The sequence below is a fragment of the Tachypleus tridentatus genome, chromosome 9, assembly GCF_004210375.1.
Source record: "Tachypleus tridentatus isolate NWPU-2018 chromosome 9, ASM421037v1, whole genome shotgun sequence".
In the NCBI taxonomy this organism is placed as follows: Eukaryota; Metazoa; Arthropoda; class Merostomata; order Xiphosura; family Limulidae; genus Tachypleus; species Tachypleus tridentatus.
The window spans coordinates 69,026,946-69,041,345 of NC_134833.1; the positions used below are offsets into that span (position 1 = coordinate 69,026,946).

At 33.2% G+C, this 14,400-nt stretch overlaps 1 long non-coding RNA gene across 2 annotated transcripts; it reads right to left on the bottom strand.

Moving 5' to 3' along the window:
- Positions 1-674: 674 nt before the first annotated feature.
- Positions 675-3,894, bottom strand: LOC143225427 (uncharacterized). 2 transcript variants are annotated; one of them, XR_013013842.1, is made up of 2 exons: positions 3,405-3,894; positions 675-1,858 (listed from the first exon to the last, which is right to left on the bottom strand). It is a non-coding gene; the product is annotated as an uncharacterized LOC143225427 (long non-coding RNA). The 2 variants fall into 2 exon arrangements; XR_013013843.1 differs by having other exon boundaries at positions 3,295-3,420.
- Between the last annotated feature and the right edge of the window lie 10,506 nt (positions 3,895-14,400).

Consider the following 14,400-nt stretch of genomic DNA (forward strand, 5'->3'; position numbering starts at 1 on the left):
TCGAAATGTTGTTCTCTGCTTTATTAGTAAAAGTGTTAATACCCATACCAGTCGAGCTCCCTAACCAGCCTAAAATAAATATGAGAGACAACGCTTCAGTTAGTTGTAAATTATTTTATAAATGGTCTAACACACTTGTTAGTTAAGACACTTGCATATTCCCTTTGTAAATACTAATTATTTTTGTTTCGTTAGATGCCAAGCTACAAGACAGAAGGTATGAGCTTAGAATTACTTCTACATAATGTATTAGAAATACATCTATACAGTGTATTGAGTACTTTATATATGTACATTATATGTAAGTACTCAATACACTGTATAGACGTAGTAGAAATAAAGCATATTAAAAATATTCATATAGAACATATTAGATCTACTTTAATACACGTTATTAAAACTACTCCTGTACAGTTTAACAAATTCTCCTATACAGTCTGTTAGAATTACTCTCACATAGAATATATTTAAAATATTCAAGCAGAACATACTAGAGATACTTTTATACGCGCTATTAGAACTACTTCTGTACAATTTTGGAAAATACTCAAAACATACTCCGATAAAATCTGTTAAAATTAATTTTATATAAAGTACACCAACAAACGTACCCGGTGTTCCACAAGGAAAAAATTAAGAAGTGACAACAAAAATAAAATTAGTAGAAAACATACTTATTCCTAAAGCTTTATTTTCCTAAAAACATAACACATGCATACGCAAACATTAACACTAAAAATGAAAAAAGTATATTAAAAAACCTCTTTCTAAATAATGTTTCTTGTCTTATCTTTTGGGATAAAGTAGTATAAATGTTTCTCATTACCTACACGAAAGAAGCCAACATAAAATTTCCCGTGATTAAAGCAAGAGGTTGTCAAATTTAGTCCAACCACCTTTAAAAATTGTCCATGAGCCTTGTTTTTGGAAATTGCAAAGTTGTGTTAGATGAGAAATTGAATCTCTTGAATTCAAAGGGTTTGTCAGTTATGCGGATAGGTATCTGAGGCAGAAAGATATCTTCACTTTTGAAATTACCTGTAATGATTGTTGCTTTGATGACACGCCTAGGTGGATTCAAATTTCTCAAAGGCAAAAGATGTGCCCATAGTTTGAGTACCAAGTTGTGTGGTGGAACACCTAGGAGTTGCAGGAAATTTTAAAATTTAGTTGAGAGTGAACAACTTCATTAGGATCCAACAATGAGTCAATGGATTTGTAGAACTTGTTTTCTCCAGGTAATTTCTTCAACAACCTTGAACTTATCCTGTCAACATCACTGTTTTTGGGAGCCAAAATATTCCTCTCTCATAGCCAGATAATGTTTGGTAAATGTCTTTGGATATTTGGGACTACCCTTTACTCCCGTTCCTCTTCTGAAGTGAAAAAGATGTCTTTAGACATGGTGATAAGTCCACTTATGGTTTCAGCAAGAATGTTTCCATTTGGAATGTCAAGAAGAGCTTCCTGTCTCTTGGTTTCTATGTAGAAACTTTCCCATGTTTGTAGTTAACTTCAGTGTGAAAACGTGTTTCCAAAGGAATAACGACTTAATGCATCAGCTTTGGTTCCTCGATGTCTGTTACATTACCCATAACCCTGGCATTATTCAGGAAGTCCTACAAAGTTCTGTTGACAGTCTCTTGCGGGACATGGTGCTTCACCCCAAAATATTCATTCACAATCAACAAGGACTTGTGAAAGAGCAGTTCTCTTTCAAATATTGCCAGAAGGAGATTCTTGTCAGGATAGAGCCAATGGTAGCTTGAGTACGGAATGCACAATTCTTCTTCCACTAAGCAAAATGGCTGCAATCCCTGATGATGCCACAGATAGAGCAATTTTCCTTCTGATGAACCTTATCAATGAGCAGATAATACTAATCTTACTAAATACTCATTCAGAAATGTAACTAAAAGCAGGTAATTCATTATGTTTGTCAATATAAGACACATAGTTCTCACTTGACATTCATCCAGAAATGTAACAAAAAAATAGCTAATTGATGATTATATGTGTCTGCACCAGATAAGATCAGTCTTATTGGACATCCATCCACAAATGTAACTAAAATACAACAACATGTATTTAATGATTATATGTGCCTACATAAGACACCGTCGATCTTACTAGATATCCAACATTCAACTAAAATACAATACTTCCTTTATCTAGTTCTATAATAACTATATCTTTAAATCTTTTTATGGCGAAATATTCCTTTTCACCCGTAAGTTTCCGTTTGTCAGACGATGTTAAATCATTGTCATTTATTTTAGTTTTTATGTTATCACTGCTTTTAAATCATATTATTTTCTTAGGCAATTCCTGAATGAACTACTTATAATTCAATAGAAAACATTCATAGTTAAGACATTTTGGTCGAATGGTAAATTCCAAGCCACATACCAAAAACGTTTTATTATATCGTTATAATCATAATTGAGAAATTTAAAAGTTACTTTATCTGGATATTTCTAAGTTAAACGTTCTAAATTTTTATTTTTCCAACAGATTATTTCTACTTTTTACTAGAGTTTTTAATTTTCAACTGACCAGATGATTATAAACTGCTTATTAACTTGCTTTTCCACCAATGACAAGTTTTTATCAAATTGTCGTTAGATGTTTTCATAAATGTTAAATATTTTTATTTCAAAATTTAGAAATTCTTCTTAACCTATAAATACCGTTAAACAGTAAGATTTAGAATATATACTTTGAAATTAAGAGCATCTGAAGTTGTATCTTTTATATTGTTCTAGAAACCTAAATTCAACTTATTTTTTAATACTTAAAGTGTAATATTTCTGATTTTCTTAATAACAACAAAGTAAACCGGTTATTGATTTCTATAGCAACTGACTCGTGTTTTCGAACCTGAGACTTAATCGAAATATCTACTAAGCCACATACTTTACTGATCTAAACACCAATTTACTTACAAATAAAACTCAATTTTTAAGTAATATTTGTATAAGGCCTATCCAATTTATAAAAGTTAAGTATAGTGTAGAAGTGAGCTACTTTCAAAGCCTACAATAAATTAAAATATACAATTACAATCTTTAAAAAAAAACTGAGGGTGGACTCAATAACAAATGTACCTACAAATAACCTTTAAACTTGGTCTAGCCAAGAAAAGCCTACAGCCGCTTTAACTTGAACTTTCCCGGTCGAGAACTTTTCACGTTATAAGGAATAATGGTCTTATGTAAATAAGCGAATAGCAAATCACCTTATTAGTATATCATAAATCTAAATTAATTAAACTAAAGACTAAAACACACCAACCTTTAACTACTATAACAACTACTTATTGCTAGGTACGTGAAACTGTATTCCACTAAAAATACGTATATACACAATTTTCTTCGGGCAAATAAAACATATCTTTTACTCACACTACTACCTAACACAGCCAGCTCTGAACTAACAACTTCTGACGTATTTACGAGATTTTGAACTAGGCTTAATCCATCTCCAAGTAGAAATCACACTGGTCTAGCCGAGAAACCCTAATTTACATAACGTTAACTCGTAAATTCAGCAACAGACGAGGCGTGCTTCCCTCCTCCGTTTAACTTAACTTTGAGACTATTAATTACTAAGCTCTCCTTTATCCATCGTCGACCTTAACTTTTTCTCTGCTAACAGCCGCGCATGCAAAAACACGCAAATTTAAGACCTACATATTACGAAATATGCATAAACAAGGCCAACAGTGAACAAAAACTGCGTATACAGAAGAGCCTATTAATTAATAGACTGGAACCCAGGTTACTCGAGCGAACGAGTATGGGTAATCCTATATATCGTATTAGCAGAACTAAAATATAAAATATTAAAATATTCCCTGACAATATATTAAAACAACTTCTGTATGGACGGTAATAAAACTACTCCTATATAGTGGATCCAGGACAACGTCTCACGTTCATAAATCATGATCACAGACTCTCGCTTTAAAACAAACTAACTTTTGATGTTGCATTCCTGTTAATAAATACAAAGTTTACCAAAAAATATGGCATTACTTTGATACAGCATAAGATACATACTTTGTGAAAAATTATAACTATAAGACATGAATGGGGTAATCAAATGAACTCGACAACCAAAATTTTTCTAATTTCTATAAATATTCAATAAGTTTTTTTGAACGATGTTTCAATTGTGGTTAATTGCTCTAAGTTTTTCTTTATCTATATTGAATCGTCATATTTTTTTTTTTGTTTTGTGTTCAGTCAAAATTGATTTTTTTCGTATAAGTATGTCTTTTGTGTTTTCCAATCATTTTATTGAAATAGAACAATTTATTTTTAATCACACGCCAATTTTATGAAACAAAGTGCAAAATTTGCAGCAGTGGGTAATTTCTCATCTTGAAATATAGAAGTTATAATTACTAAATTACCCACCTAATCAGATTCTCACTTCGAAATAAACACTATTTTGAAGTAAATTTTCTGACATAATTAAGATCCAACTTTCAAACAAACGAACAAATCTAAAATTGCACACCACAAACTTTTAACATGTCTTCAAAAAAAGTAATAAAAATAAAAAGGCAGATTATATAAAAAACATATGTGTGAAACGTTTTACTCTCCAAAACCTGGTGAAACATTGTACTGATCCCAGAATTACCCGTAGATAACTTCCAACCTACAACTGTATAACCAGTATTACAAATACTATTGCATATAGATTTTGAAATACTTTATGTGGTGTTATAGCTACACTTGTCAATATATGAGCACAAATCCTATATAGCGTAGTAGAATAACTTCTGTATACTACATTAGCTACTTTTATATAGAAGTAGCTAATATACTATACATATGTTGTTTTACAACACTCTATAGGAGTATATCCTATTTATATTACATTAGATACTCCTATATGGTGAAGTAAAACAACTCTTGTGTATTACATTAGTACGGCTTTTTATTATATTGTATTAGTTACCCCTGCATGAAGTATATTACATGTACTATTAAACTGAATCTCAGTACTTCTTCCTTATAGCGTATTAGAGTTTTTTCTGTATGTTGTATTACATTTATTCCTGTACAATACATTTGGTGTTTTCTGTGCAAAATTACACAATAGGCTATCTGCAGTCTGTGAACCACAGGAATGGAACCTCTAATTTTAGCGTTGCGATTCTCGAAACGAGTCGATGGCACACAAGGAGGCAGAAGGTATTAAAGTTACTCATGTACAGAGTGTGTTATTTGTTATTTTTTTTAAAGCAAATGTACCAATGTTGTCTGGGTTATGAAACGAATGTCTTATACTGTTAGAATGAAAAGACGTGGTTTAACTGTGTTTCTAATTAAGCGCAAACCTAAACAATCGGTTATCTGTGGTCTTTCCACCATGGGTATCGAAAACCTATTTCTAGCATTGAAAATCGCTGTGCCACTGAAAGAGGGGGTATATTATAATAATGTATGTTATTGAGTGTATAACCTGAATCAATGTGTGTATTTCTTCGTATGCACTAAATAATAAATGTATTATTCGTATTATGTCTCTCATTTTTATGTAACACATTTGTGTCGTTAAAAAATATGAACTATAACATTCTGGCATTAATAACGGTGTAAAACTGATTCGGAAAATTATGCCATTTCTAGTGCAACAATTTGTTTTTATTCCGCAAAATGAGAGGAATACTGTACCTTTTTCGAAACAACTTTTTATTTTGTACTAATCAGAGTGATATACATATGATTATCCATTCTGGCCCTCTTAAAGATGACGCCGAAATTCTTCATTGTGCAGCATTTTATACCAATCACCCAAGGCCTGAAAGTCTAGCTTGTGATCCTTATACTCTCACAAGCTAGGGTCTCAGGGAGTGGGGAAAGGGTCAAAACTCCTAGACACTCCCCCAGAAACATAAGTAAAATAAATTACTGAACTTTATTTAAGTGCCAATGAAATAGTTTAGAAAGAAAAAAGAAAGTAAAACAAAAATAAGACCCATTTCTATCAAAATTAGTTACACATGCATATTTATTTATCTGAAAAAGTATATAATGTATATGGTACTTTGAAGTTCTAAGTCAGAGAATCTATAGAAATTACACACGCATATACGTTATATTTCGATGAATAATGATAAAATGTTATTTTGTGTACATAAAACAGAAACTTGCAGCCGTGTAACACCTTACTTTGTTAAAAACAGTTGTAACGTAAGTGAAGCGTGCTACAAAATATTGAAAATATGCAAATTACCTTGTTTAAATTTTATTCACAGAATTTTGAATTTACATCGTCTCTACATAAAGCATAGTTCTCTAGCTGTCGTCTCTGTACAAACCACCGTTGTCTGTCGTCTCTATATGAAACACTGTTGTCTAGCCGCCGTCTCTATATAAAACCGTCGTCTAGCTGTTGTCTTTATATGCAGCACAGTTGTCTAGCTGTCGTATTTATACAAAGCACCGTTGTATAGCTGTCGTCTCTATATAAAGCACTGTTGTCTCTGGACAAAGCACAGATGTCTAGCTGTAATCTTTATATAAAACACAATTGTCTAACTCGTCTCTATATAAAGCACGAAAACTTGATGAGAGAATGCGATTGAAAAACGTCGATGAATCCAGGTCGACCCAACCACCCCCATTTTAACTTTAACCACTTAATTTCGTGAATAAGAATCCAATCAGACTAGGCGGTCAGTGTCGAAATATATGAAGACGAAACCAATTGAAAGTGATGTTTAATGTCGCACGTAGCTCGTTTTGTATCAGGTAAACAAGTGTAACGGATCAGTTTAACAGTAGGGGTGGGCGGATTAGCCTCAAGTTCTAGCCTTACTTTTGGGCTTTATCGTCAAAGAAGATGGTATTTATGTCGTATAAGAAAAGAACACAAAGGTGTATATCAATATATATAATCCACCTGTATAAGGGGTATATATATAACACTATAATGAAACAATGTGCTTTTAATCTTTTTATGGTTCATTCAAACTGTAATATCTGTTACTACGAATGGAAAAAGGATTTTGAACTACTTCTAATATTTCAAGTTTATGTATAATCTTGTTTTATTAGCTATTTTAGGTCCCTGTCAAACTGAACGTCTTTCTGAAAATATAATTAATGTTTTGAGAAAAAACTATCTGCTGAAACTTATTAAATCAAGTACTTTTTCTGACTGTTTTTGTTCTGGAAGGCGATCGAATACCTATTGTCGCACCAGGGTTTCACAGTCTAATACTCATAGTCAGTCACAGTCGCGTATGTAAGGGTTCATTGTCCATTGTCCTGCCATGATTTCACTGTCTAATTCCTCCTGCCACATGAGGATTTCATAATATGATACTTATTGTTAAGTAAGGATTCTCAGTCCAATATCCGTTGACATACCATGATTTCACTATCTAATAGTTTCAAAGGCCAATTTTTATTGCCATGGTTACATTCCATACTCCAATCCCTATTGCCGAGAGTACAGTTTTGTAATCAAAGCACAACTGACTGCTCAACCAATTTTATTTACATCAGGGTTTTTAAAAATAGCTATTGCTATGTTAGGGTGCGAAGGCCAATCCGTTTTACCATCCTAAGGTTTCCCAGTCTAACAAATATTTCCATGGCGGGAATTAAATTCTTAATTACAAGCTTACTTGTTGATTATCAGTTTCCTTTTTTAGCATTTCTGGCTGTTTACCTCTATATGGCTATTCATTAATATTTAAAATCATTATTCATAATTAACTTGTTCCTACACTTTTTCTTCTCTGCAAAATATTTATCAGATGAGGAAATATCCCTTTTCTTACTGTTTAAGTTCATCTGTGCGTGTGTGTTTTTAATTTTTTACATACAATTTTGATACGATTTTCTCCTTAGAAAATATGATTAACCTTTCCAGATAGACAGAAAACTGTTGCGACAATTTCATGAAAATATTAAACGTAGTACCATTTGTCATGGGGTGTTACGAGGTGGTTAATTCTGAATAGAGGAGATTAATTAACTGATAAAAGAAAATTTGCTACTATATATAGAGTATATTTCAGTAATACATCAAGTTGCTTTGTAACACGATCTGCTGTATCTAGTTGTTTTAGCAGACCAACTAATACACTCAATTGCTTTGGAAGACCAACTAGAGTACGATATACATCCTCAGTGTTAAGGATATTATTGGAAAACCAACTTGAAGTTCACGTTGTTTACGATGTACAACCTTCAGTGTTTAGAATATTATACTATTGAAATCAATTAACGCCATATATTTGATTAACAGAACTAAAACGTCCATAATTACTATTTTAGCATTCATTGTGACTTTTAATCAATATTTAAGGAGTGGATAATGTTAACATAAGGACAGGTTTGAACTTTAAAACTCCTTATCAACGTTATTTTCACAACAGATAACCAACCAGCTGCTAAAAGGACTTTTCAATCCTCTTCTGACTAATTTCTCAGTCAACCCGCATTTTGTATCGTCGACCAACTCCTTCTCTCCCAGACAAGTTTTTTCGATCAGACATTTTGTAGCTTGTTTCGTTAGTTCGACGTTCTGAAAACTACCGTGCAAATCCTGTTAGGTTACATTTCATTTTGGCATAGTAGAGTACCAGTTTTCCTTCAGTAGATAGTAACGGAAAATCTAACACTCAAACTAAACCACAATGTACATAGATGTTATATTTGTCTGCCTGTGTGCATCATTAACCAGAAACGAACTTTTCGGGATGTGCTAAAAATTATGACGCGATCGTCTTCTGCTGACACCACAAAAGAGTTCAAAATCACCAACAAATATGTCGGAAAACAGTTTTTATCTAAAACACTGTCTTATCACGAAAATATTAACCACAGCTAAGCGTTAGTACGTATTATCCCACAAAGGCCAGCTATTTCAAACTTTGATACATTTCACTATATTGTGATTGACTCAACAATGTAAAATTAGATTGCAATCCAATAATTGTTTGTTTGTTTGTTTTGAATTTCGCACAAAGCTACTCGAGGGCTATCTGTGCTAGCCGTCCCTAATTTAGCAGTGTAAGACTAGAGAGAAGGCAGCTAGTCATCACCACCCACCGCCAACTCTTGGGTTACTCTTTTTACCAACGAATAGTGGGATTGATCGTCACATTATAACGCCCCCACGGCTGAAAGGGGCGAGCATGTTTGGCGCGACGGGGATGCGAACCCGCGACCTTCAGATTACGAGTCGCACGCCTTAACACTCTTGGCCATGCCGGGCCCTCCAATAATAGAAAAATTCGTTCCTTACTGGCAGTTACTAGCTTGAACATTTCGACAACCAGTTCTTACATTATTCACTCCATCAGTATGACGGTCAGAATGTTTACCTACAGTCACGATTTACCTACAGTAACACGTTTAAGTATTGTTTTAATATTTCATAGACTCCTTAACAAAAAAGACACCGGTTCACATTCAACTTACTCGCTGTTTGTAATAAAACAGCTTTGAGCATAAAGAAAAGACGAACCAGGCCACAGTGAGAAAGGAAGACGTCTAGGGTAGACAAGTGGGTGTAAAGATAAGAAACAAAAGTGCTAACTCAGAAGGAAAACGGATTGAACACGTGGGCTTCTTGTTGTATGGAGCGACTCAAGGAAAGTTAGCAGATTGTACAGTTCTCGCCAAAGATGTAGTTCTCAACCATACAACCTACTACCTCACGCTGAGAACACCCCTTGCCAGAAAAGGATGTAAACACGTGGACTTCACTGTGATCTTCACTAACATGACGCTTAAAACGAAAAAATATAGTAACAGCAATAAAAACGGTTCGTTTTTAATAAGTACCTAAATTTTTAAACATCTACTTCCAACAACATCTCAATCAATTTATACAAATGAAGAAAGAACAGAGGTGGTAAAATTTCACATCTAATACACCTATATAAACATGAATGTTCGTTAGTTCATGCCTAGTTCATTATTTGTCATACTATTCTACATATTGCTTAATCAATATTCGAATCAAAAGTTTTACTTAATGTACAATTTCATTGTTGTGATATTCGATTAGCTACCAATATCATAATAACACGTTATTTAATGTTCATTTAAGCTCCCTCATTATTGTTCATAATATTTATTTTTATTAATGTGAAAGTCAAAACATGAACTGTAGATATAAACATATTTTCTGATCAACATTCTTTGATCATTCTATTCGTTTGGGGCAATAAAAGAATTACATAGAAAATGTATCAAGATAAATTTATGCATATACTTGAAAAATGTTGATACAAGCTCACGGTAAATAATTTATATGGACATTTCAGATGCGTTATTGTGTGTTTCTACCTGAATTTTTAAACAGTTTTAAACTCGTTAACAGACAAACCATGCTAATCTTATTTTGTATTATCGATAAGAGCCACCACTCTTCCTTTTAATTTCTAAGCAGTTTATAAAACAATACTGAAACTAAAATTGTATTCCTTACTCAGTCCCACTAGATAAAAACCGTGATGTAGGTAGGTACGTTCAAGCCTTAGAATTTTACCTCGTAAAAAACAAACAAGAACAATTCGAACCCCGCACTTTTTAGAAGCATAAGAACAGAATCTGCTGTTGATATGGCCTAATGCCTTTTAGATAGGATTCCTTTTCTTGATTTCAAATGGATTAAATATTTACCTAATAATAATATCCTAGTTTAGCGAGCTTTAGACAAGGTTCTCCCCTGCAATTTGCCTTTTACTTATTTCAAATGAATTAAATATCTACATTTTTTTTCAATTAGAAGCCCTCACTGTTCTGAAGGTTTAGTTTGAATGCTGTTATCATACCAAGGTATTTAAAACAAAAAAGAAGTTTCTTTCTATGAGTGTCCATCAATTTTATCCGACAACAGATTTAGGGTTAAACTTTTAACAGTTTCCTTTCCTAACATATAAACGGCTGGTTCGGCTTTTAAACTAACCTGTTGTACAAACACTCGTAAAATAATCTTCGTTGTCGTTCGACCTGAAGGTTTTTGTTGTTATCCTTAATAAAACGAACTATTTTAACAAAATGCGATATGTTACGTCATCAACCACTAAACAAACAACGTATCAATAAAGACACAACTGAAAGTATTTCTATGGCCCATTCTGTTCTCTATCATTTTATTGGTTTACAGCAAAGTCGCTCGATGGGTGGTCGTACCACCTCCTGACCGCTTGTGAATGTGACAGCCTGTTGACTTCCAAGTCGGGTAGATCACGGACAAGGGGATAAGTGTCGTATTCGTCCAACCAACAAGAATGCTGTTTGTCATTGGTCTGGTTATTCAAGTGCCTAATGACACACTTGAAAATTTGCCCATTTACCTGTTTCTGCCCAATACCAGATACAAATTTATTCATTATTTATAATTATATATATGTTTATGTAAACAAGGCTATTCTTGCGTACTTTGGATATGAGTAAGTACCTGATATAAAAACAAGAATAAATTAACAACAAAAGGAAAACAGCAATAGAGAAAGTGTTTTAAGAAGAACTACAACAAATCAATTACTGGAGATGGTCCAGTACTTCCAGTGCCAGCCGCCACACAGCCTAGACCCTTAGAAACGAGCTTGTGGTTGTGAAGAAAGAACACAAATTCGATTCTACGGGTTCAGGCGGTTAGGTTAAGTTCGTTCTCGGGTCAAGCCGACCATCTGATAAAATCAACAGGAAATCTAAATAATGGAACCTATAGTACTTCAATCTTCTGAACTACAGTCTTTAAATAAAAATGAAACATTGTAAGTTTATGTAGCTATGCTGTATAATCCATTTACAAAATTTGTTGGACATATTACATATGTCCATAACCTTCTTCATTTACACACCAACACCAAACGCAGACTCTGAGGAATTGTACACGAGCAAAACCTGTTATTTAACAGAAACTTGTACACTGCTAAATGGATTGTTTGTTTCTTTAGAATTTTCGCGCAAAGCTATATGAGGGCTATATCCGCGTCCTTAATTTAGCAGTGTAAGACTAGAGGGAAGGTAGCTAGTCATCACCACCCACCGGCAGATCTTGGGCTACTCTTTTACCAACGAATAGTGGGATTGACCGTCACATTATAACGCCCCCACAGCTGAAAGGGCGAGCATGTTTGGCGCGACGGGGATGCGAACCCGCGACTCTCACATTACGAGTCGCACGCCTTAACACACTTGGCCATGCCGGGCCAGTGTAATATGTTTCAACACAACGTTTTAACTATACTTACAAACCGTCGTTAGTCATTTTAAGCCTACTTTGAAATTCTTAAAGTGTTCCTTGTCTTATAATGTAATGGATTACAAACAAAGCACTAAGTCACAAGTTTATTGCAGAAAAATATATGTGTACTTTAAATGTATGCTAATATTTAAAGTTTCTGACATGCACAACTTAATTTAGTATACTTACAAAGATATTTCTTTCTTTGTCCAGAATTCCAGGATAATAATATCCTTATCGCTGAATACTTTTAAACATCGATGTGAATGACGTGTCAGATTCTAGCTGATAAAATTCAGCTGGTGTTTCGATGCAGTATTAACTCACCACACCCTCTCTTCCTCTAATTTTATAGTGGATACACAGAGCATAATGTATCAGAAAAAAAACGAATTTGTTCAAAACAAAATCATTTTAATCATACTTTTTTTTTTTATTTTGCGTAATAGGAATGTATGGTATAAAAATGTTATTTTAAAAAACAATGACATTACGTCATAAACAATAATAAAAAAGAGACTATGGTATTTTATACATTTCATGTTTATTTAGAAGCCATTCCTTTTGTGAAAGATTAGCTCAACCATATCTCGTAAATAATCTATTCAATTCCTATGTTCATTTATAGTTCTTGAATGATAGATACACTTCTAACTCAAGTAGAGATAATTTAAGTGCTATTTTGGCTACTTTGTTGACGTCAGTAACCTACTGAAACATCTAATAACATTCAAATATGTTTGTCCATCCAGTTTTCTTCAGTTCAACTATGAAAAAATAACCTAAACTTCATACCTATGTTTCAGAATAATATTTTACAAAACCAGCTCCCAGTATTGGCTAATTGTTACACCACACTTTAATCTGACCTGAAATGCTTTACAAAACCACTTCTCAGTATGGGTCGACTGTCACATTAAACTCTGATTTGACCTTGAAATATTTACAAAATCAGCCCTCAATATTGTCTAATTGTTACACCACACTTTGATCTGACCTTGAAAAGCTCTACAAAATCAGCTCTCAGTATTGGCTAATTGTCATACCACAGTCCCTCTTCGTAATATTATATTTTGAAAGTTAACCTTCCACGAGGTGAATCATTCAGAGATTAGATAAATGTATAATTTATTTAATAGCCCCCTATTTTTATGAATTAGGTTGATTTCCACCGTCTCATATGAAAGGACTTCAGATATCTTTTTTCATTTTATTTACACAGCAGTTGGGCAGGATTTCAACTTATTGTTAGCATATGGGCTTGTATATCAGCGATAGGATTGTAATTTAAAAAAAAATTATAGATCTTAATCGATTGGAAGAGATATACAATAAAAAAGTCCAAATATTTTTATCCTCTTTTTTGACAAATTATTACATTAAAAAAGTATATATATACTTATTTCTCTCGTTTTTTGACAAATTATTACATTAAAAAGTATATATATACTTATTTCTCTCGTTTTTTGACAAATTATTATGTTTAAGAAAAGTGTCTATTTTTCTCCAATTTTCTGGCACCTTCAGAAGGAGATTTGAGTAAAAATTACCCAAAAACATTTTGTTTGTAAATCCTTTTATAAAAACACTTTACACAAAATGCGCATTTTATGGATTCTTTTAGGCTAAGTTGATTTTATTGTGTTAGACAGTCACTTCTGATACATACTTTAGTCAGACGTGCACAACGAAGATTCTAGTTATATCATTTCGGTGTAATTTCTCTCCCCGATATGTGTTGATAATTATGATGGAGAAAAACGACTTATCAGCCTTTTAAATGAACAACTAACATCGATGTATTATTACACATTGCTTACCACTTATCAATAAGTAACGACAAAGAATTATTTTATCAACGTATATTTTTCAAACAACGATGGAGTAAGACAGGTCATTCCCAAAACAACCCAAATATTGTTATTATGTTGAAACTGTTATCTTACGTGTAAAATACATCTGTAGTTTGAGTGTGCTTTTCTCATAGCAAAACTACATCGGGTTATGTACTGTGTCCACTGATGGGGATCGAGCCCCTGATTTTGGCGTTGTAAATCAGTGGACTTACCTCATTCCTAGCGGGGACATTGTATTGTTTTTGTTTTTGAATTTCGCACAAACCTACTCGAGGCATATTTGTGCTAGCCGTCCCTAATTTAGCAG